Raw genomic sequence first — 22,158 nt, 5'->3', positions numbered from 1 at the left:
GCTTCCCTCAAAAGAATTAACCCAAAGTGTCTCACATATTGAAATGTAAAGCTATAAAATATTTAGAAAAATGTATAAAATTTCAGTATCAAAGACCAAGTAAAGAGTTTATAAATTGAATGGCAAAACCTTGATTCAGAGAGGAATGGAAGGTAAACTTGATTTCATCCGAATTAAAAAACAAATAATCTCTTTCTTTAGGAAAGCCCAGGAAAAGATCACTTGTAGCTTGGGAGAGAAAAATTTTAAATTAACCTATCTGGTGATGGACCAACGTGTAGTAACCAGGGTATATAAAGAATTAAAAAATCAGCAGTAAAGAAATAACCCACTTGAAACAAAAAAGCACAAAAGAACATGAAGAGCTTTCTAACTGATGACACAGAAGTGCATAGAAGATTGGCAGTCTCACTAGACATTAGGAAAATGTCATTTAAAATAACCCGAGGAATCAACCTTGTTCCCACATTGGTGAGAAGAGTTAAATGAAGAAAATAACCATGATAATCCCTGCTGGGAGGAAGGACGGAACGCAGATGGCTCACCTTTCTTGTGGCACTGCTGCCAAATGGCCTAGTCACTCCACAACTGGTAACTTCCTGTTAAATAAAACATGCACTGATCATAAAATCCAGTAAGTCCACTTTGGAGAATCTATGCCAGGGAAAGGGACATTCATTCTCATTTTATAGATAAAATAGTATCTAACTGGGGAGACAGCAATTTTATTTGCAATAACCAAAAAACTGGAAATAACTCAAAGGGACTTAGGAGTCTGAAAGTTAAACAGACTCTAACAATGATCTGAGGGGAAATGTGTCTGTAATATAAAGCAATGAATTTGGATTAAATTTTAAGGGAATTCTGCTGTATAAATGGAATAAAAAAAAAAAACACCTCCCCAAATGTTACACTGACTACATATAAAGTTCCTGTAGTATTTCACATGCAAAATACTTCTAGAGTAACAAAACTGAGAAAGAAAGAAATGAATGTTTGCTAAAGTTGAAGAATTCATGCAGAAATAAAAGAGGATATTAGAAATAATGACCACATAGCTAACCTTGTGGTGATTGAACTCGTTTGTACCTGGACGATGTAGTGGATAGAAAATTTCACATAGGTAAAATTCTATGAACACACACATACACACACACACACACACACACACACACACAATTTGGATACTCTGAACAAGACAGATGAGTAGTATCATTGTCCGTACCTCCTTCTAATATGTTTGGTTTATTTTGCAAAATGTTAATGGAAGATATCTCTGCCAACTATAGGTGAATCGACCATTCTCTCATCAAAATATCCCATTGAAAATACAAACAATATGACAGGATGAGCCCAAATTATTATTGTTTCTTCAGAAGGCATGTGTGAAATGGGAAATCGATTGTTTTGAACCCAAGGAACACACAGTTGGTGGAAACAGATGTGGGGTAACTATTGTCTGGTAAACAAAATTTAACCCGAAAGGCTGAGCTTGGTTCCAGCACGGGGCAATCGCTCACTCAGCTTCTCTTGGTATGCTGGACACATTGTTCTCATTAGAGAGCCATTTCCTCTGTAAAGATGTTTTCAGTTTCAGCAGACCACAGTGACGTACCGACTGACTAAACAGCCCTCTCATCTTCACTCCTGCCTCTCTCTCCCATAAACCAAAAGACTTACATCTTTGGAAATGTTTCATGGATGTTTTCCAAAATATAAAAGCACACTGATAAAGACAAAAAGTGAACATAGCCTAGTCAGAAATAATTGGTTTGATTGTGTAGACTAAATAGCAACCCATTTGTTATAAATATGATTTGTCCATAAAATAAAAGGCAGAAACAGTAAGCACAAAGTGAATTTTGAACTGAAGCCATCTTCTTGCATTTTTGGCGCTAGTGCTCAAACCCAGGGCCCCATACACGCTGAGTTGTCTCTCTGGCCCAGTTTGGATCAGTTTTACAAAACATACAAAGATGTATGTCTTATCCTTATTTGTATTACAGCTTCAGGGCTATAGAAGTATTGATTGCTTATACTTTCAGTTTAGACATTTACAAAGTCTACCGAAAAAGAAGATTCAGAGAAAGAAAGAAATCTTATATGAGGCAAGTAACACATATAACACATTTAACCTGTATATCACATTTCAACCAAACACACCAACTGACTGCTGAGATTGTTTATATTGTCGTTTCTTGCTGCATTGATTTTATTCATGTCTATCTGTTAACTGATTACCATGTAGGGCAGGAATCCTAAAGCTGCCTTGATGAAAAATTCACAAGTATTTGCATTCCTGACCTGCATCCAGATCCAAGATACTTTCTTCCCCAACACCTTTCCAATCCAGTATGTAACTCTAGCTCCAAACGACTCCAGTTATGACTTTCAGACCACAAAAATAAACTAAGTCCAAATGGAAATGTCATACAAATGGATGTGATCCTTGGGTTCTGGCTACATCATCCCAATGTTCAAATGCAACTGGGCTGTACAAGAATGACTGTGCTTTTGTGTGCTGTGGTCTATGCTCCGTTATGTTATGGTACAGAGTTGAATATCTTTATACTGATGACCGATAAATGAGTTCTTTTCCACTCGGGGGCTATTCTAAAAAGAGAAGCCTTAACTTCATGTCTTTAGGAAGACACGGGCACTCACATGGTGATGTAGTAAGAGGAATTAAGAAGTGGGTATCCATCTGTGTTCCTGAATAGGGTGTGTCCTTTTCATGTCTGTCAGTTTGGTAAACAATGTATAATTTTAAGCCCAAATAAGAACTTAGTGAGTGGAACATTTTATGCTTTGTTTCAGAGCTCACATTATATGGTGGCCTTCTACCTGGGTTTATTCCTCAACCTCATACAATCCTTAGTTTTTGACCTTATATTTACTGCTAGCTTGATTAGCTACAGGAACAAAAAAAAAAAAACTTCTAGAATGAGCTTCAAAAATTTCCAGCACCGTCAGATATCATAAAATCTTTAAGATAGTATATTTTTTAATTCTGTAGTGTGTTTGTACATTTAAAATAACTTACACATTTGGGAAAATTCGTGGATTTTAACAAGTATGATGATGTGAGGAATCTTAACTTACTAAATAATTTTAACTTACATTTAATAATGATAGTAGTATATTTATTGGCCTTGAAATACTATAATTAATCATTTAAATTGAATAATGTTATGAGTTGTAAGAAAATTATTTAACGTCTCTAGATGAAAAAAAATGTTTTAACTTATTTATTGCTTGGTTTTGATTTGTTTTTATTTGGTTCTTAACTTTACCTCTCTGTGAAGAGTAGAAATTGAGATTAGAATTTGCCTTCTAGTAAGCAGCTCTTAAAGTCTCTTTTCATGCAAAACTTTCCCAAGCTAAATTTTAATCAATATACTCCAACTAGAATTCTATTTATATCTTCTTTTATTATGCATACAATATGATCTTGTTTTTGCCTTACTTCCTTTCTAGACACTTTTTAGCTTAGAAATTTCTTTGTTTCCTCCAAGTAAATTTAATTTTGAACACATATAACACATTTTCTATACCACTCAGTACCTCTAACATATTAAAGAGAATACAAAGAAGGCATACAAGAAGAAACAAACATGGGCTAGAATGTGCAAGGCTGTATTTCTTCAAATCTTTCTCTGGTGGGAAAGGTGTAGGTATAAATACACGTTTTATTAACTTGCAAACTTCAGAACTGTCTGACTCAATTATGTAATCTAGGCAGGAGAGTGACTCTGAGTAATAAATACTGAAGTTTACTAGCTTATGCTGGGGTTCTGCTCATCATAAAAGGTGCTGGTAATTATCTTTAAAGCCTTCAGTGGCCTGGGACCAGGTTGCCTGGAGTTGTATATCATTTCTTACCCTCTCTGTAGTTAGTTATGACTGAATGAAGCCAATCTAGATTTTGCTCCCAGCATGGGCCTTGCAGTATTGGTTACAGATGCCTGTCTCCTTGTGGTTTTCACTCCACTTAAAGGCTAGAACAAATCTTCTTTCTCACTTATCGGGGGTTACTGCAAAAGCCATGGCTATATTTTGTTACACATGAATCCTAATATTCAACGTCTTATAAATCCATTTAGTCAATATACTCACTGTCTATGATTTTTATGAAAACACTCTCGAGTTGTTTTAACTTAACCACTTTTCCACTTTGCTTTTGGATGACTGAAGATAGACTCGGAAAAAAAAAAGAAAGTACAGATTTTAAGATTTATAATACAATCAGTGATTGCACATTCTATAGATATGACATCAGTAAGTTTTTAAATTTGAAAGTTTGATATCCATTAAAGCACTCGATACAACATTTTTTTCCTCAGGATTCAAAGAAAACTTTTATTGTGTCGTCTAGATAGTTTGTCTACAGGATACCCAAAGCGAAACTTACAATAATATTTTAAGGTGAGGGAAGCATATTCTCTTTCTTCTCACAAGTACACCCTCCTAAGAAAGTGACAGAAGAAAAATAAACAGAATGAGATTGAGTTTCTCCCAGGCAGAGGGTGCTGTCCTGTAACGAGATCTCATGGCTCGTAGGCCTTGGCCCAGAGTATATTTTCATAGGTGCTAAGATGAATATTCATAATATATCAGACTCACACTGACTACTACTGAATGAGACATCACCCCTGATGTGGTTTCCCTTGTGTTCTTCTCATTCCTGCCCACTGACCTGCGGTCTCTGGGATCACCACTGCAGAATTCCTGGGACATGACTCCCCCAGCAGCTGAAAGGACGCTGGGGCCCAGGGAAGACCTTGGCCTGTAAGAATGGCTTCCAGTTTAGAGCCCGAGGAAGGATGAGCATAAATTCCGTGACAGATAGTCTGGGGAGACAAATGTTGATCTTGGTGACTGTAGAGCCGGGGTCAACAGAACTGGATTGGAAGTGTCTTTCCACGAGTTCCACTATTGTTGGGTACCAACAACATGTACAATGTGTCTTTCGAAACTGAAGACTGAAATAGTAGATCCAACATGCTTCAGTGTTATTATATCCTCTAGGGAATGCCAAATTTGATGAAGACAAAGGCAGTAGAAGTGGGGAAGAAGGGTGGGATAAAGAAATGTGCATCTAGGGCACAATGGCTGATACCTGTAATCCCTGCTCCTGTGGAGGTAGAAATAGGGAGGACTATAGTCTGAGCCTCATTGTGCAAAACCACGAGACTCCCTGTGACAAAATACTGAAGCAAAAATCACTGGGAAGGTGTAGCCTATCGTAGAATATGATTGCCTAGCAAATGCCAAGTCTTGAGTTCAAACTACAAACCCAGAAAAAAAGTCTATTTAATAAAAGAACAATGGAATTCTATGCTTCCACGAGAAAGCATGGCTTCCCCTAGAAAGGAGTATAACGGCAGTAGTGTGAGAAACTGAGACCTTTTTTTTTTTTTAAAGTAAATTGGTTCTTCATTCATTCATTCATCATAAAATTGAGAACTGACAGATAGCAGACTGTATGGGGGGGGGGTTCACACAGTCTTTGTTGTGTGGAGACAGAAAAGAGCAACCTCACTCTTGCTCATCAGAGTTCACAGATGGGGTTTACAAAAGACCCCTTCTTCCTCCTTCCTTCCCTAAGTCAACCCCGAAGCCTGTTGATTCCTGTTGTGCAGCATTCTTCTAGCTGTGTTTTCCTCTCTACTTCCTTCCCCTCTTGATGCAGCGTGAGTCTTTCCCAGGTGTGACTGAATCAGCTGCTTCCCATTTCACTTTGAGACATCATTGTCAGATTCAACTTCGGAAAATACGACTGCTGATACAGGAGGCCAAATAACCCTTTGCCATTTTCTCCTGGAGAGGTCGATAGTCAGCATCCACTTTTCTCTTGTAATTGTTACCGTTTGTAAGAAGAACTTGTGCGTGGCTGTTACCATTCACCAGCAATGTCACCACTTCAGTTTAATATCCGTGCAGTATTTGTGTCACCCACAAGGTGATTGTTTTGCTTTGCGTTCTAGGCCTGTCTTGTCCGTTCTTGAGGTTTGTTTCCTATGGGCTTGGTGTCTCGTCTCCTTGTCATCAGCTCGTTGTCATTTCAGCTCAGTGTATTCGTAATTTGCCTTGTGTATACAATCCCACTCCCACTAACCTCTGAGTCACTACAGGGCAGGCAGCTGAGGCGAATGCATTTTCCCATCATGCATTTTCTGTGTCCTGTCCCATCATGCATGTTCCTGTGTCTCACCTGTAACTGGCGTTACCTGTCCGTCTCTGGAAGTTTACATTAGTATTACAATTCACTTAACATACATTCATGTCACTATGAAAATAGCCCTTTGCTTTACCACAGTTTGAGTCCTCTCTCTGGTTGCATTGGCAAGGCCTGGACGCAGGACCGCATGGGCCTTACCAAGCTCTCAGGCTGATGTCTCCACTGCTGTGTTACTTGGTTTCTATGAGGAACGTGCAAACAACACTACGTTTCAATGCCCAAATGATCTACAATTCTCTTCATTTTTATTATACCTGAGTTGCTTTGTTGTAAATATTGGTGAGTGTAGAATTGAATTAACTGTTGTTGTTTATTATCCTCCCCTCCATAATCCATTCTTTTACTTTTGGTTCTCTTCCTAAGAAAAGGTAATATTTTGAGAGACTCAAATTTGAAACACGTCCTTCATCCTTGGTGCTTCAGCTGATTTTTTTCCAATAGAGTCCCACGCTTTTGTCAGGGACCCCTTCCAGGTCTGGCCTGCCACCTCTGTCTTCTCCCACCTCCTGTGTGGCTGGAGCTCAGATTGCAGCCTTGAACCACTGTGCCCAGCCCTACTTCTGTTGTTGTTGTGTTCCTTAATTCAATATTTACTTTCCCCCCTAATTTTAAGCTGGATTGTTTTAAAATACCATTTTGCATTCAAACATAATAACCAAGTACAATGTTGGATGTAGGACAGTATACTCTTAAAAATTGAATTTAGTCTTGGTAATTTAATTTAGTCTTAATATAGAAACTGATGTCTTTCTTGAATCGTTGACCTGAGGGGGTTGAATTTAATCACTATTCCACTTGATACTGTGAGGATCAAAAAGTCAAGTGAAGAAGAAGCCATAGCATAAGATGAAGGTCTTTGCAGACCTGTCCCCATAGCACAGGTTAAAATGCAACCCAAACAAATGGTTTCAAAGCTATAAATGATTTTGTGCCTGTAGCCCCTGCACTGGCAGAAGCCCAGGTGTTTTGAAAGTAAACTTGTATCCATGACTTCCGATGGAGTAGTAAAGAATTATTTCTGGCAGACACAGAACAGGATTATTGGCACAAGTAACTGCACCAAAAGTCCAGGTAGGGAATAAGCAGATGAAAGACAATCAACACAATAGCACTAAGAATTATAAGTCAACACAATCATAAGTTGCCACTATATGCCTATTAGAATGGCCAGAATCTAGAACACTCCATAGCAAAAGCTGGTGAGGATGTAGACTCACAGGAAATGCCCTTTGTGTTCATGTCTCTTGTGAATGTAGCTACTACGGAAGGCAGTCTCTTTCTTACAATGCTCAATAGAATCGTGTCATGTCATCTAGCAATTGCACTCCTTGGTATTTCCTCAGATAAGGGAACCCATGTGCCCACACAAAATCCTGCAATGAGATGCTTGTAGCTTATTGCTACAACATCCAAAATTTAGGAGCATCCCGATGTCCTTCAGGGGGTGATGTTAACATACACGAGGCTGTATCCGAATACCGGAATATGAACAGAATGCTGAAATGACTCGTCATAACCTGCAAAGACATATCAGTGGAATAAGACAAATGCAATGGTACCCAGAAAAGGTAAAATCTCTGGAGATAGCAGACATTCATAGTTGCTCTGAGTGGAGGAAGAGGAGGAAGGCATGAAAGGGAAGAGCACAGAGAATTCATATCACGGGGGAACCCTTCAGTGAGCCACTGCCATGGTTGATACATCCCATTACACATTTTCCATAGCCCATTGGGTGCCAGACAGGAGAATGAATTGCAGTGTTAATGATTCATTTTGGATGCATTGACTTTTTAGTAGGGCTCCATTGACTGCGTCAGGCATACAGTTCAGGTCTCAGGTTTGGGTAGTAGAGAAGGCTATGCGTCTGTAGGATCAAATGGTATTTGAAAATGATTTCTACCATCTGCACAGTTTTTACAGTGTACCTAAAACTGCTCTAAAACACAAAGTCTGTGTTTTTAAATAGCACAAATAATAAAAAAAAACTGTGATGTTAAATAATAGCAGTGTGTGGGATTCTATTCTTTTTATTTACAGATAATTTAACATCTTTGAATCAAATACTCATTACATACAAGTAAAAATTGCACTGATGAAATATACTGTGGTATTTGCTAAAATAATGAAGTTTTGCAATTGCTAAAACTACTGTGTAATTTTCACTGCATTCCTAATGCTGCATTCATTTCACTTTAGCTTAGTTTATTTTCAAGTGGCTCTGCTAGCTCTAAAGAGCTCAGAAGTTTGTTCTCCATACCCTCAAAACACTACTTTCACCAGTGAGAATACTTTAGAGTACATACTTAAGTTTAACTACACACAAAGATAATTGTTAAATTTCAAGTTTCTTTTTATGGACATATTTGGTTATTTTTTCTAATGTTACCTATAATCTTGTAAATTAATATGTATGAATCTGGTGTCTTTTGAAAGCTGTGAGGCAGAACACTAAACTTACCAGCTGTGGGTGATAGTGATAAGAATCTTTGATCTTGAATCTTTGATCTTAAATTTCATGCATGGAGCTGAAGATGTTCGTTCATTTGTAGACTTTTATAAGTCTTGCCTGCACAATAATGTGGATACACGTTAAGTTAAAAAGATACTCAGTGAGTGGAGGCTATTTGTAGTATGGCATAAAAATGTGTTTCTTAATTCCTTTGCATATACTACTCTATGCAGTATTTGTACGGGTCACTTTATATCCCTACACTGTTGTGCTGTTACAAATGCTCAGATCAGTTGGCTTCTTTGTCTTTGAAGCTTAAAAGTGACCCATAACTGGGCACTGGTGGCTCACACCCGTAATCCTAGCTCCACTTGAGGCTGAGATCTGAGGATCACAGATCAAAGCCAGCACAGGAAGGAAAGCCAACCGAGATGCTTATCTCCTACTAACTACTAAAAAGTTGGAAATATAACCACGACTCAAGTGGTAGAGGGTGAGCATTGAGCAAAAAAAGCTCAGGGACAGTGCTCTCTCTCTCTCTCTAACACACACACACACACACACACACACACATACACACACACACTGACCTACTTCTTATCCTGAAAATATATTAAAGAGTTGAATTAGCTGCAGACACGGTCTCTCCTATCAACTGGACAGCATTGAGTCTTCATTGCTGCTTACCTTATCTATTAGTTTTGTGTCAGACACAAACCAGGCAGGTAAAGCCCAGCCAATCATCAGCCTTACCAGAGTTTCTACATGACAGCATCATCAGAGAAAGACACTTATCACATACTCCCTCTAACACGATAAGAATGTGGCTACCCTCGTGAACATTCGCAGTCTACTCCTCTCAAAAGTGCAGGCAGTTATTAAACAATACAGTCCCACCTCGATTCCTTAGGAGACCAACAACGTTAGGAGAGATGAAGTATTATTTTTAGTAGTTTCTATTCGTGAAAGACATGTTTACCTGACATGTATCTATATGCTACTGTTCCATACAAGCTTCAATGTTTTTACTTCTTTATTTTACATTGCGCTGTGTCATCAAAATGCTTTATGAAATAAACTCTCCAGGTTTAAATACACTCCTGAACATAGAGTTGTATAGTGTTGTTTTGCAACTTTTTGGAAAAAAATCATATTGCCAGGCTAGTTATGCTTTATTACTCCTATACAATTTCTTATATTGCAAATAAATCATAATAACAATCTGCATAATAGAAATTTGTCTTCAAGAAAAACATTACAAAACCAGGTATCAAAAAAACCCCCAGGTATCTATGGATCCCCTGCTTGGATTTAGACATAGAATCTTATCAATTTCTTTACAAGTTCTGCTGAGGAGCAAGCCATAGGCAACAAATGTGACTTGAACGTGTTGTGCATTCTTATAGTTTGCTTTTCATTAAAGATTTATTAACTCTATTTTATTAGATTCGGTAAATTAAATTAGACTTACAAATGAAATTAGACTTATTAAAAAGATATTATATCCCCTTGTATTATTTCATTTTTTATGTCTTTGAGTATTAAAATGTAAAATCATGAAGGTCTTTCTCTCTTTACTTCTTGTTTTTTTTTGTGTGTGCACCAGTCCTGGGGCTTGAACTTAAGGTCTGACCGCTGTTCCTGAGTTTCTCTTTGCTGAAGGCTAGCACTCTACCACTTGAGCCACAGCACTACTTCCAGCTTTTGGTAGTTTATTGGGGATTAAAGTCTCCTGGACATTCCTGCTAGAGTTGGCTTTGAACCACGACCCTCACATCTCAGCCTGCTGAGTAGCTAAGGTTATAGGGGCGAGCCACCAGCACCCCGCAGACAAAATAATTCTAACAGCATTTTGTTTTTACATCTTCTGGAAAGATTTTCACAAAAATTATAAACCTTGCAAAACTCTGATCTTTTCTTAGAGGAAAGATCACGGGTACAATTTCTTTCACGACACGGGAGTGTCACTGAACGCTTTCGGTTTTTGTTCTCACGGTCCCATTTTGCCTACGGGATGTCATTTCCTTTGTTCGGTTTTCATTTTTTTACTGTACCGGTATTTGAACCGGAGGCCTCATCCCTACGAGATGGACCGTGCGTGCCACGGAGCTCTCTTCCGAGCCCTGTAGGCACTGGTTCCTGCCCGTGTGTGTGTGTCTGTCCCTGGACCATGATTTCCTCGCTTCTCTCTTCACACTGTAGCTGGAATGGCAAGACAGACAGACAGACCCCAGCACAGCCGTCTTCTGGCACCCAATGGAATGCGTGGGCTCTGCTTCTGGGGCTGCTGCCCTTGCACCTGCCACGCTCCGCATCTCAGCCCTTCGGGTTGCCAGGGAGGTGGGCATGGGCCACCCAACCCAGCAGAGGTCTTGAAAACATTTCTATCCAGGCTGGCCTGGAGCTGTGATCCTCCCTCTTTCACCCTCCCAGGTAGCCAAGGGTGAGCCACCACATCCTTGCCTCGGAATGACTTCAAACGTCCAAGCGTCCGTGTCCTTTTCAAATTGTCGCTGTTCACTGACTGCACGTCGTTGTTTCTCGAGGTGCGGGTTTTTCTAATAGAGTTTAGACGCCTTTTGTAAACAGCATATGGCTGAATATTTTAAATCCAGCTGGAGTACCTTTGTTTTTAGCTGGATGACTCACTCTGTTCCTGCTCACTGTGGTGATTACAGCATCTAGATTTATTTCTACTATCTGAATTTGCTTTGTTTCTATTTTACTTTTCTTCTGTGTCAGAAATTAGATGTTTTATTGACTTGCACTTTTGACTGCATTTTTAAACTTTTCGCACATATTCTCGACCCCTTTACTTCTACTTACTCCATGAGCGTTCACGATCATCATTATGCAAGCGTTTGGGTTTTATGCAAGCAAGGGTTTTCTTCTGAAATGTGTTCTCTACATGTTTATAGCGTAGGGCTTGAGACTTAAGACCTCCTATTTCAGTCGTTGCCTGGTGCTCTGCCACTTGAGCCATGCCTCGATTTCTTGTTTTGCTGATTAATTGGAGATAAGAGTTTGGAAGACTTGTCTGTCTGGCCTGGCTCTGAACTTTGACCCTCAGCCTCCTGGGTAGCTAGGATGGCAGGCATAAGCTAGTGGCAACCAGTGCTGTTTTTGTTTGAGACAATATTTTGTTCACGTTCTCAGTTCCCTGAGTGAAACATTCTAGGCTCAAGGTCATCTCTCTCCTACTTTGAAAAGACTATTTTTACTTCTCTGGTTGTAGCTGCTAATGGTAAGGGCAATTCAATTGGTCATACTGCTCTCCCACAAAACATTAAGCCTTCTAGAATGTTCAGCAGTGTGGACTGCCTTCTACAGCTAAGGGTGTTAAATAATCTCACCGTTAGGTTCATGGACAAGGAAATTCACCAGATGCGGGCAGTTGCTTTCAACAATTTTGTTATTTATCCCCAAGGACATTTTAAAATCACTCTTTGATATTTCTCTCAGTTTGCCTTTTTAAAATTATTTCAAATTGTAGAATTGAGACTGGGTGGTTTTTATTTTAGGTGTTGATTTTCATGGACGTATTGATTGGAGTTGTTGTATTGATGGGAGCCTCCCTTTTAGGCTGAGCTGTGAGAATCTCCTACAGTGAGGCCATGTTTGACTTCTGCAAAGAACCTCAGGGAAATAGCTGGTCTGAGGTTAATTCTTTAGCTCATGGCTTCGTTTCCATGTTCCAGGATCATGTAAGTAGTGCAAATGTCAGATAGCAAGATTTGCCAAGTATGCTTATGGTTCCAAATGCTATCAAGTTTTATTTTGTTTTTTTGGGCACAGAGCTCAAGCTAAGACAGGTTTTGGAGCTCTCTTTTATGTATATGTTTCATGTTATTTTAAACAAATTAAATGCGTTCTGGTTTATTAGTGCATAATTTCAAATTACTTTCATTGGTTTCAAACTCATCATTATAGCCATAATGTTAGACCTTGAAGTCTACATATGTATCTCTAATCAAATGAAGAGCTAAAATTATTAGAACAGCTTAAATTTTAATGATTTTTCACATGTTTATGATGTCCCTAATGACTAATAAAATTCTAAAACTTCTATGTCATTTTGCTCTTATTTCATTTATGTCAGCATAATTGGTTAGCAAAATCTGTTTATAGTCACCAAATGCTTGACTATCCCAATTATACAATAATATAAGCAAGCCATAACTGATAAGTGCTGGAAAACTGAGTAGCTTCTCTACAGATACCAATGGGACATTTTATTTTCAGTTCCATACATTATTAGGTGCACAAAACTACATTATCTTACTTACATTACAGTTTTAAACCTGAAATACTTAGCATCTGAAAGTTAGGGTATGCAGTTATACATATTATGTATAAAATATAGAAATTACCCATTTTTCTTATAGCATAAGTTATATTGTGGAAAAAGTTACTGCAATGTAGAAATAGATACAATAGTATACCAGTTTTCATGCCTGAGGGTGCATAGAATACTTTGTGTTTATTTTTTTAATACACAAACCTATATATTGCTAAGTGATAATGTCTTATTATGAAATGGATAACTTTCTAAGTACATATTTCTTTTCATCACCCTGAGATTTTATCTTGTGTCTTTTTCAAAGTTTGGCCCTTCAAATTTTCCCTTCAAATCATTCTAAGCATTAAACAAACAAACAAACACATTAGGCAGGGATGTCTCAGAGTTGGTGAAGGCTTAGTTTATGAAATAGATTAAGTCTTAAATCAGATGATGATGGGAAGAGGAATTAAGCAGCATGTGAGAAATCCTCCCTGTTGGCCTAGGTCGTGGATCTTTCTCTACGTGTGGAAATGCCCAGAGGCATAGTGTCGCTCTGTTACTGATGATATCTGCTGGCTCCTCCCTTCCTTGCTGACTTGTTCTTTAGGATCCAGAAGACTGATGAATCTGTTAAAAGCCGGGGAGCCACTCACTTGCTGTTCATGTTTGTGTCTAGGAGGAAATGGGCAGAGGAAGTGTTCTAGAAATTCGCTGCATCCTCAGCTTTGCTTGTCTTTCTTGTGTTTCCCCGTTCAGTCAATGGCTTACTTCCTTATTAGACCTTATTCTCTAAACACATCCAGAATCTACCATTCTAGGCTTCCTGGGGCTCCAAGAGCCAATATCTATAAATCTCCCTGCCTTAAATTGCATTTCTTCCTCTACCATGAAAATAATAGCAGATTATTTGGTTCTGGTTAAATAATTGGATGAGACTAAATAAAAAGATTCAATGTTTTCCATACATACACAAATGTATCGGAATATTTTCTTCTCATCCACGAAATGTCAGGATCCATGTGAGACTCACCAAGATAAGTAGAAAATCCAAGTGCCAGGATAGGTGCTAAACCCGAACCCTGAAAAAAACAAATGTTATCAAAATAACACCAACATCTAGTGAGTCAGAATATGAGACCTAATATAGTCTATGTAAAGATGAATTTGGAGCCAACAAACAAGACCAAGAAGGGAAGTTACTATCAACTGGAGTGTATGGTTCAGAGTGACAAGTTACTAGAGAAAGTGAATTTTAAACTGAGCAATCTCTCAACTAATATTCAACCAAATCAACAGTACACATGAAGTAATCAACAAGTTCTTGGAACAGAGAGAGTTGGACTAGTTCATGTTTTCAGAGACACTGGAAAGAAAGTAAGTTATAACAGCCAACTAGAGAATAAGTTAAGACAATACAATTTCCAGAAATGGTAATTGAGTACATGGTAAAAAGTAAAGTTTCTCTTTTCTTGTTTAACACACATGTAAATGATTTCCTCATCGTTTGTTCAGGCATACATTTTAAACCATGGTTCATTTTTTTAAATTGGAGAAGTAGAGTTTCTTATGTTTTAAAGCTAAGGCTTTTCCCATATCCCATCTAATTTCCTTTTCTTATTCATGGATTCTAATTTCCCCTCTAGTCCTCAAAGTAAATTTTACTGGAATTGAAAATCTAATCCAGTAAAAGAAAATAAAATTGTATATCCTCAAATATATAGACAAACATTACTTAAAGTTTTAATCAAAGTTAAGATCATTGACTTGTTTTCATTAAGTGGTTAGCTTAATTTGTGAAGCAGAGTAACCCTGTATTTGGTGTCTGACAATTCTTTCATGTTTGCTGAATGCGGTAATCACACACACACACACACACACACACACACACACACACACACACACTCTCCAGTATGCAAGTGTCTATACAAGTACAGTCATGAAAAGAATTTCCTACTTCTTTTAGCATAACATAGAAGTCCAGTTACAAACCACATTGAATTCTCTTATTGAAGCTCATGTTTAATTCTTGAAAACCTTCACAAGATATGAGAATTGAAAAATTTGGAATTGGTGAGATTTCTACAGTGAAGATAGCACAGCTCTGATCTAACATAATTCAATTGGTTTAGAAAATGAAAATAAAATGGAATGTTCCTCATTGGCTATTGGGAGACTCTCCCTTAGCTGATGTACTGAGAGCTGAAACAAGACAGTTGAGAAACAGTGTACAAGCCATTAATTTTATTCTTAGAAGCTACATCACGAGACTGATCATTTAAGGTTCTAAGAACTGTGTCTCACATTAAGAAAATTCTGAGTACTATTAGTTATAATTATTTATTCATTTATGTAGAATGGTTTCGGTTGTTCCTTGAATTCATATTCCTTTAAGTAATATATAATGTGAAAAATTAAATAAAGAAGTGACACGCGTTTATGGTCTTACTCTAGGTTTCCCAAGAAACAGAACCAGAGACAAAGGACTTTGAGAGCAACACGAAAGATGGGCTGGCCTGTACTTAGTTCCCTTCTTGCTTAATAAGTAAAGGTGATAGGGCACTAGGTCTTCAACTGCCTTCTGCTCTACATCATGTTCCACTTGGCATGGGCGTGTAATAGTAAAGGCACTGTTGTCGTATATGTCACTTCATTATGAAGAGAAAGTATGCGTGTTCATATGGTTTTCATATTCAATTTGTGTGGCTAGAGTACAACACACAAATCAGAAATGCATAAACTATAAAGTTTACAGTATTAGTATATGGATTAATCTTTCCACATGAATCATGACTTAACCACACGAATTCTACCTCGTGCCTGGCACACGGTGTGAGCAGGTTAGCCCATACTTACTTCCTCCTCCTCCACTATCAGGAAAGGAGTGGTTCTCCGATCTTGGATACGGAGACCCTGAGGTGGAGCGATGTTTCACCCTGCTCACAGCCATTCCTTGTGACTGCAGAAATGAGCGCTTAGAAGTGAGCAGTCTGAGGGCACAGTCTACAGATTTATCACAATTTCACACCATCTATTTCTTTTTTAAGAAGCACTTACTGGTGAGTGGTGTCAAGCATATCTTGTCATCTAAACTACAGACTCAAGGAAGGCAGAGATCTTGTCAATTGCTTTCATTCCTGCCATTACCTACATCTCACACAGGGCTGCAAACCAATGAGATGGAGGATGGAAACACGTTGTATGTTGTAGCACTGTGCTACCTCTCCTCTGCATTTCTGGTGAAACCAACAATCGTTGATTCACCCAAGGCTGGGCATAGAGCTCAGTGGTTTATAACTTGCCTCACACACAGTTTCCTGAGTTTGATTCTCAGCATCACAAAAGGTGAGGAATAAATAAAATTGAAATCACTTTTCCTGGCCATTGAAAAATGTTAAGATCTCCTTGGCAAATCTAGCTTGGTTATCTGGATTGGGCGAAGAATGCAGTCAAAATCTAAAGTATATCCTACAACATTAAGAAGAGTGAACAAAGAGTGGGCAGGGTGACATTGATCAAGATATATTATATTCATAAACTGCTTTGTTAAGTGGCAGCTCCTTTGTACAACTACTTAAAATAATACCAAGTGAAAAATAAAGAACTCTGTTGTCAGTTCTAAAGATCTAGTTTTCTGATTGAGAATTACATCCCCATATCAAACAGAAGTCCTGTTTCCTTTGTTCATACCCTATGACTGAGTAATGTTGGAAAGCTTATTGGGCTTTCTTTGTAAGTTGGAGGTTGTTTTCATTGAAAGGTGCAAATAGTACAGATTCACAATGTCCACAAAAACCTGAGAGCCATTCCATGCCAGTGATAGTGTTTGCGTTGCTTGTGGTCCTGATTTATCAGTGAGAGTCGCCGAAAGAAATGAATCAGAAGTGAAACTGTTAGGTTGTCCAGGTACCACAGTATTTTTCTGACTAGTGGTGGTGAAAACTTGAGACTGAATCTGAAATACAGATTTGAAAGTAAATCTTCTTTAAATGACTTGTGTAACGTTGACATTTCATGAATAAAACAAGAATTCCTATAATAAAAGAGGGAGGAGGAGAAAAGGAAGAGGATGAGGAGGTAGAAAAGGAGATGGAGGAGAATAAGAAGTAGAAAAATGAGAAGGAAGAAGGAGGAGGAAGAGGAGAAGGAGGAGGAGGAGGAGGAGGAAGAGGCAGAGGCAAAAAGGGATCAGGAATATGGAGGATAAGAAAAGTTACTGGCATTTGATTTGATTTATGATAAGTAGCTAGAGATCTATCAGTGATCTGAGATCTGAGATCTATGTTGTTCATTTCACCCTTATTTTCTCAGCAATCACTGATTAGTTTTGATTAAAGGACATACTCCACAGATAGTAAAGAAAATGAGAACTTAAAATGAGCACTAACGTTGAAGAAACATTAAGAAAGACTTTGTGAAGAGTTTGCTTTTAGCATTGTATCAAAGGAAACAGGGTTTGTGCGTAATAGAGAGTAAAAGCAGCGTGCTCCCACTGAGATCTAACCAAGAATTTTGTGACCATTGCTTAACAGACTAGCTTTTACATTTGCCGCAGTGGCTCTTAAATTTGCCTATGGATTAAATATTTTTTTCTGGGAGAGTGTAATGTAAGTCCATACACATCCTAGTGGTTGATAGAATGCTCAAGAAATACAACTTGACACTGGTGACACTGTAACTCACCAGAAGCTAGTAAATACGCTCACATTTCTCCATTGGCTAGTTTTCATTTGGAAAGAAGCCATATCTATTCCAGATTCCTCCACCTCTGTCTGTAAAGTTCAGTCATCGCCATAAGAAGCACTTGAAGCTTTTAGTTTCTCTCTGGCAGTGTTGGAAAGGGTGACAGCAGAGAATGCTGTGATGGATAAAAAGCGCGAGGATGGGAGACCTTTGATCTGGGGTCACACTGAGAGAGTCCAGTAGATTTGAACATCCCTGCTGGGCTATAGTGAACTGAGATAAGAGACTAGGTAGCAGCCACAAAGGCCCCCCCAATCACACAGAAATTTGATCTTTTTTTTTTTTTTTAGTAAAAGGACTTTTATCTTTCTCTTCCAGATATTTTTTTTTTCTCCCTCCAAATAGCTGACAGGAAAAAAAAAGAGGAGAAGAGAAAGAGAAAGGGCAGCAGGGAGCTGAACATTTTTTTGTGCAAGGTGAGCAGCGAGTCACATACCAGGAGCACAGAGAGGAGAGGGGGATTAAAAAGGAAAGTGATTCTCCATGGGACTCAATCCTTCTCTTTGCTTTTTCTCCTTCTTCTGAGGTGTGTGTGTGTGTGTGTGTGTCCCTATACTGGGACTTAAACCATACCTCCATGTCTGGCTTTTTTTTGCTGATCAATTTGACATAAAAGTCTCAGGAAATTTTCTGCCTGGGTTGTCTTTGAACCTCGATCTTCAGATCTCAGTCTCTTGGCACCATGGGTGCCCTTTTGTCTTTTTTTCTTTTCGACCATCAATTACTGACTGGCATGTAGTGGTATTTCCTCTTTCGAATGGCACCTAGAAGACATTGGTCCCAAGGTGCTGTTGGGCATGCGCGCCGGTGCCAAGTTCTATGGCCCTTGGATGGGATCTGGAGTCTCGCCGGTGCGACCGAATGCAGTAGGTCGGCTGTCACGTCATTGAACCTTTGGCCAACTCTGAGACATTTATTAGGAGCAGAGAAAAGCCGTCGCTCCTTTCAGCACAAGGGATTCTAATACTGGCTAAGACGTGGCTGCAAATGACTCACCTATGTTTTAATTTGCTTTCTAGAGAAATTTCTTGATGTTTAGTCAAGCAGCTCCCTGGGCTCTGTGAGACAGAAAATGGAGCATGTTTCCTGTCAGCTTTCAGATCTGGCAGGAAACAGAGTCTGCTGTGATCTCTGTTCTAACTCGTGTACTAAGCCCCGTTCGGATAGCAACTAGCAACGGGCAGCAAAATTCACATCAAACAAGTGCAGGTCCTCTCTAGAGAGCTTCAGGGATGCTGATATCCTTTCGGCTGCACTGCTGCAGCTCTTCTTTGGCCCTTCTCTATTTATGGTAGGAGCACACTGGGGGCAGGTCTCTGTATTTGTCTTGTTCAGCTTTCCAGAAATCTCAGGATTCTTCAACGCCTGGAACAGAGCGTTTGCTTAATGAATGCTTGCTGAGTCAATAGACCCTTGACTACAGCAGTAAGAAACAGCCCACTCAATCTTAAATGGAAGGTCCCTGCAGAACAATGAGCACCTGCACACATGTTTTGAGGGAAGAAAGCATTGACTTTTTCTCTACCAGCCTAATGCCCATTGGCCTGGAGCTCTGTAAATGTGGCTAGACAAAAAAAAAAAAAGACAGATTTACAAGGGAAAAGTAAATCAAAGTTGGCCGTTAATCTATGCGTTGTGAAGGCACCTAAGGGAACACCTTGGTAACCCCGCAAGGTGCTTAGGACGGGCTGGTAGAGCATCTTAACCAAAGAAGAGTCAAGTGGTGATGGAGTGACAAAATAAAAGAATGGCATTCTGAACTTCCAGGGGAGAACGGATGAGGGGCAGCTAGGAAGATGTTTGCATGAATACTTATACTTCTGGTAGTTGTGTCAGATGATTGACTTCTTTCATTCCTGGTATTCTGTTCTCCCTGGAGTGCATGCCTCTCTCTCTCTCTCTCTCTCTCTCTCTCTCTCTCTCTCTCTCTCTCTCTCTCTGTGTGTGTGTGTGTGTGTGTGTGTGTGTGTGTGTTAGGTGGAGATACCTTACAAATTTATGACATTCCCTAAGCAGTCGCGGCAGGCAGAGAGCTAGTTCTGCATCAGCTACCTCACGGTCTTCAGTCAGGCATACTCCTTATGCCCTAGCAGCAGTATTGGTGCTGCATTTTCTGATGCCCTGGCATGGGCTCATACTAATCTCACCAGGACCTATGAATAGCTGGGTTACACGGGGAACTAAAACGCGTAGGTGGAATTGATGCTCCTCAAGATGATTAAAAGTATCTGTGATTAGCCAGGTGGATCTAATGAACCCAGAGAAGTCCTAAGGAGTTCAGAGAGGCAGAAGATCCAAAGCCAGGGAGACATTTGAGCGTGTTGAATTGGGACACTAGAGGAAGGAGATTGAGCCAAGTAAGTATAGTGGAAAATTCTAGAATCTGGAAACCTGAGCCTTTATCAAAGACAATGATCTGAGCACTGGTTGAAGATGGAAAAGCAGACTTTGGGTGGGGAGGGACTATGACAGTGGGCATAGAGACGTCGTCAAGGGAGGTCTGACTGGACCCACCTCTGACTCTGCTGAGAACAAGTGAAAGTATACAGCAGTGGAGTGGAGCTGAGTGGAGCGGCGGGAACTACCATGAAGAGCCATCAAGAAGAAGGGTATTCTAGCTGGCTATTCACCGAGACAAGTGCTTAAGTGAACACATCTTCAAGTATTCTTTTCCTTTTTTGGCCAGCTTTTTGGAGAAAATTGAACCAGCCCACTATCCCCCATCCATTATGCTATAAGCTGAACTTGTTCAAAAGGTTTCCTTTCTAACCTTTCACATGAACTCCATGATCTTGAGTAAGCACTCCTCAAAACCTGTCACCATATTTCCTTCTGTAACTTGACCTTAAACTGGGCCCGCTCTTTACGGCGCTTTAAATGCATGCTCAGCGATTTGCCGGCACCGAAAAGTGCGGTTCTGTATGGATACATATAATTTCTCTGAATAAAATCTCTCGCATCCTGGGTTGGAGAAGAGGAGAGCCTTGCTGTGGAAATAACTCTCCTGCTATTCTTACCTACTGCAAAATATAAATCTTTTTTTTTTCTGCTCTCATATCCTGGCTGTGCTTGTTTTGACTTTGTACTCACCAAGATATGAACCCATATTGTGACACTGTCTAGATATCCGAGTCAATTTCTCCACCAGATAAATCACTAAGAAGCATACGAGCCATGAATGAAGTGTAGTGAGACAGCAAACGTGATAGTACCGGAAGCGGTAGTAGCGACTCTCTATAGAGAGGCCGCAGGATTGGGAGTTCATGCTTGTATTCATAGGGAAGTTATCTTTCTTCCCCCAGCTGCCATTCCTTGAGAGGGCTCTGTACCGGTTGCCAGATGGCTGTGCAAATGCCGCCTAGCCCTTTACATGGGTTCCCTGGCTTAGGGCATGTATACAGAAATACACATACCCATCCCTTCCCTACTGTGAATGAGTATGAAAGTGGAGTTGATTGGCTGTGCCTGATCATGGACAAGGCATTATCTCACTACAGACACCAGATTTTGAATGAGAACCAAGAGCATTATGGGAAGAAGAAGCATTTGAGCAGGAGTCCATGTCACTATGGGAACAAGAAGAGCCACAATACGCCTCATTGTTTTTTCCTGTCATCTGTTGTCTGTCATTTTCCATCCCTATCTACCTAATCATTTCCTTTTCTTTCCTTTAACGTTTTTAGGTTACAGGAGAGCTCCCCACACCTCCTTTCCTAACAAACGTTGTACGAAGTTTATTGACATAAAGTAGAAACTAGTGAGTTAGCAGGGTAAGAGAGGGAGAGCTAGAAAAAGAGTAATTCAGAGCAGATTCCATTGAGCAAAGCAGAAGGGAAACGCTTTTTACTTCTGTAATCTTTTCTCCTTGTCATGATTTCTGATAATGCCATGTAGTGGAGAATCTGAAAACACACTTCATTGTCAGAGTACAAATATTAAAATGTCCATCTTCCCAGGCCCTTTGTCCTTTGAGATTCTATCCACATATTCTGCGAGCAAGAAAAATGAGCAGGTTCAGAGAATTAAACAGCTACCTTGGCATGGCATCATTTGAGTGATTCTCAGGCTCAGTCTTCATGCAGAGGAAGTAGCCCCCATTCCTGAGTTGATTTTCTTCTGTCTGACTTCACATAAGTATTGAAATAGGAGGTATAAATCAAAATGCCTGCCTGTCTTTAAGACATAGGTCAAAAGACAGCTTTCTGAAAAATGAACTGCGAGAATATGTGAATTTAAATTCAGCAGAACAAATTGACACACAAATATATGTTCAGAGATAATTTATATGGTCTCTCTGTATGACAGCCTTACAACACAGCACAAGATTAAAGCAGAAAAATAAAAGACAGAGAGAGAGAGAGAGAGAGAGAGATAGTAAGAAAAGTAAATCCTACCAGATTCAACACTTAACTCCAACTGGGCTAAAAATTTCGCACAGGTTAGGGC

Source organism: Perognathus longimembris, chromosome 18 (genome assembly GCF_023159225.1).
Source record: "Perognathus longimembris pacificus isolate PPM17 chromosome 18, ASM2315922v1, whole genome shotgun sequence".
NCBI lineage: Eukaryota > Metazoa > Chordata > Mammalia > Rodentia > Heteromyidae > Perognathus > Perognathus longimembris.
The sequence above is the reverse complement of the archived record's forward strand: the minus strand, read 5'-3'. Positions refer to the sequence as shown.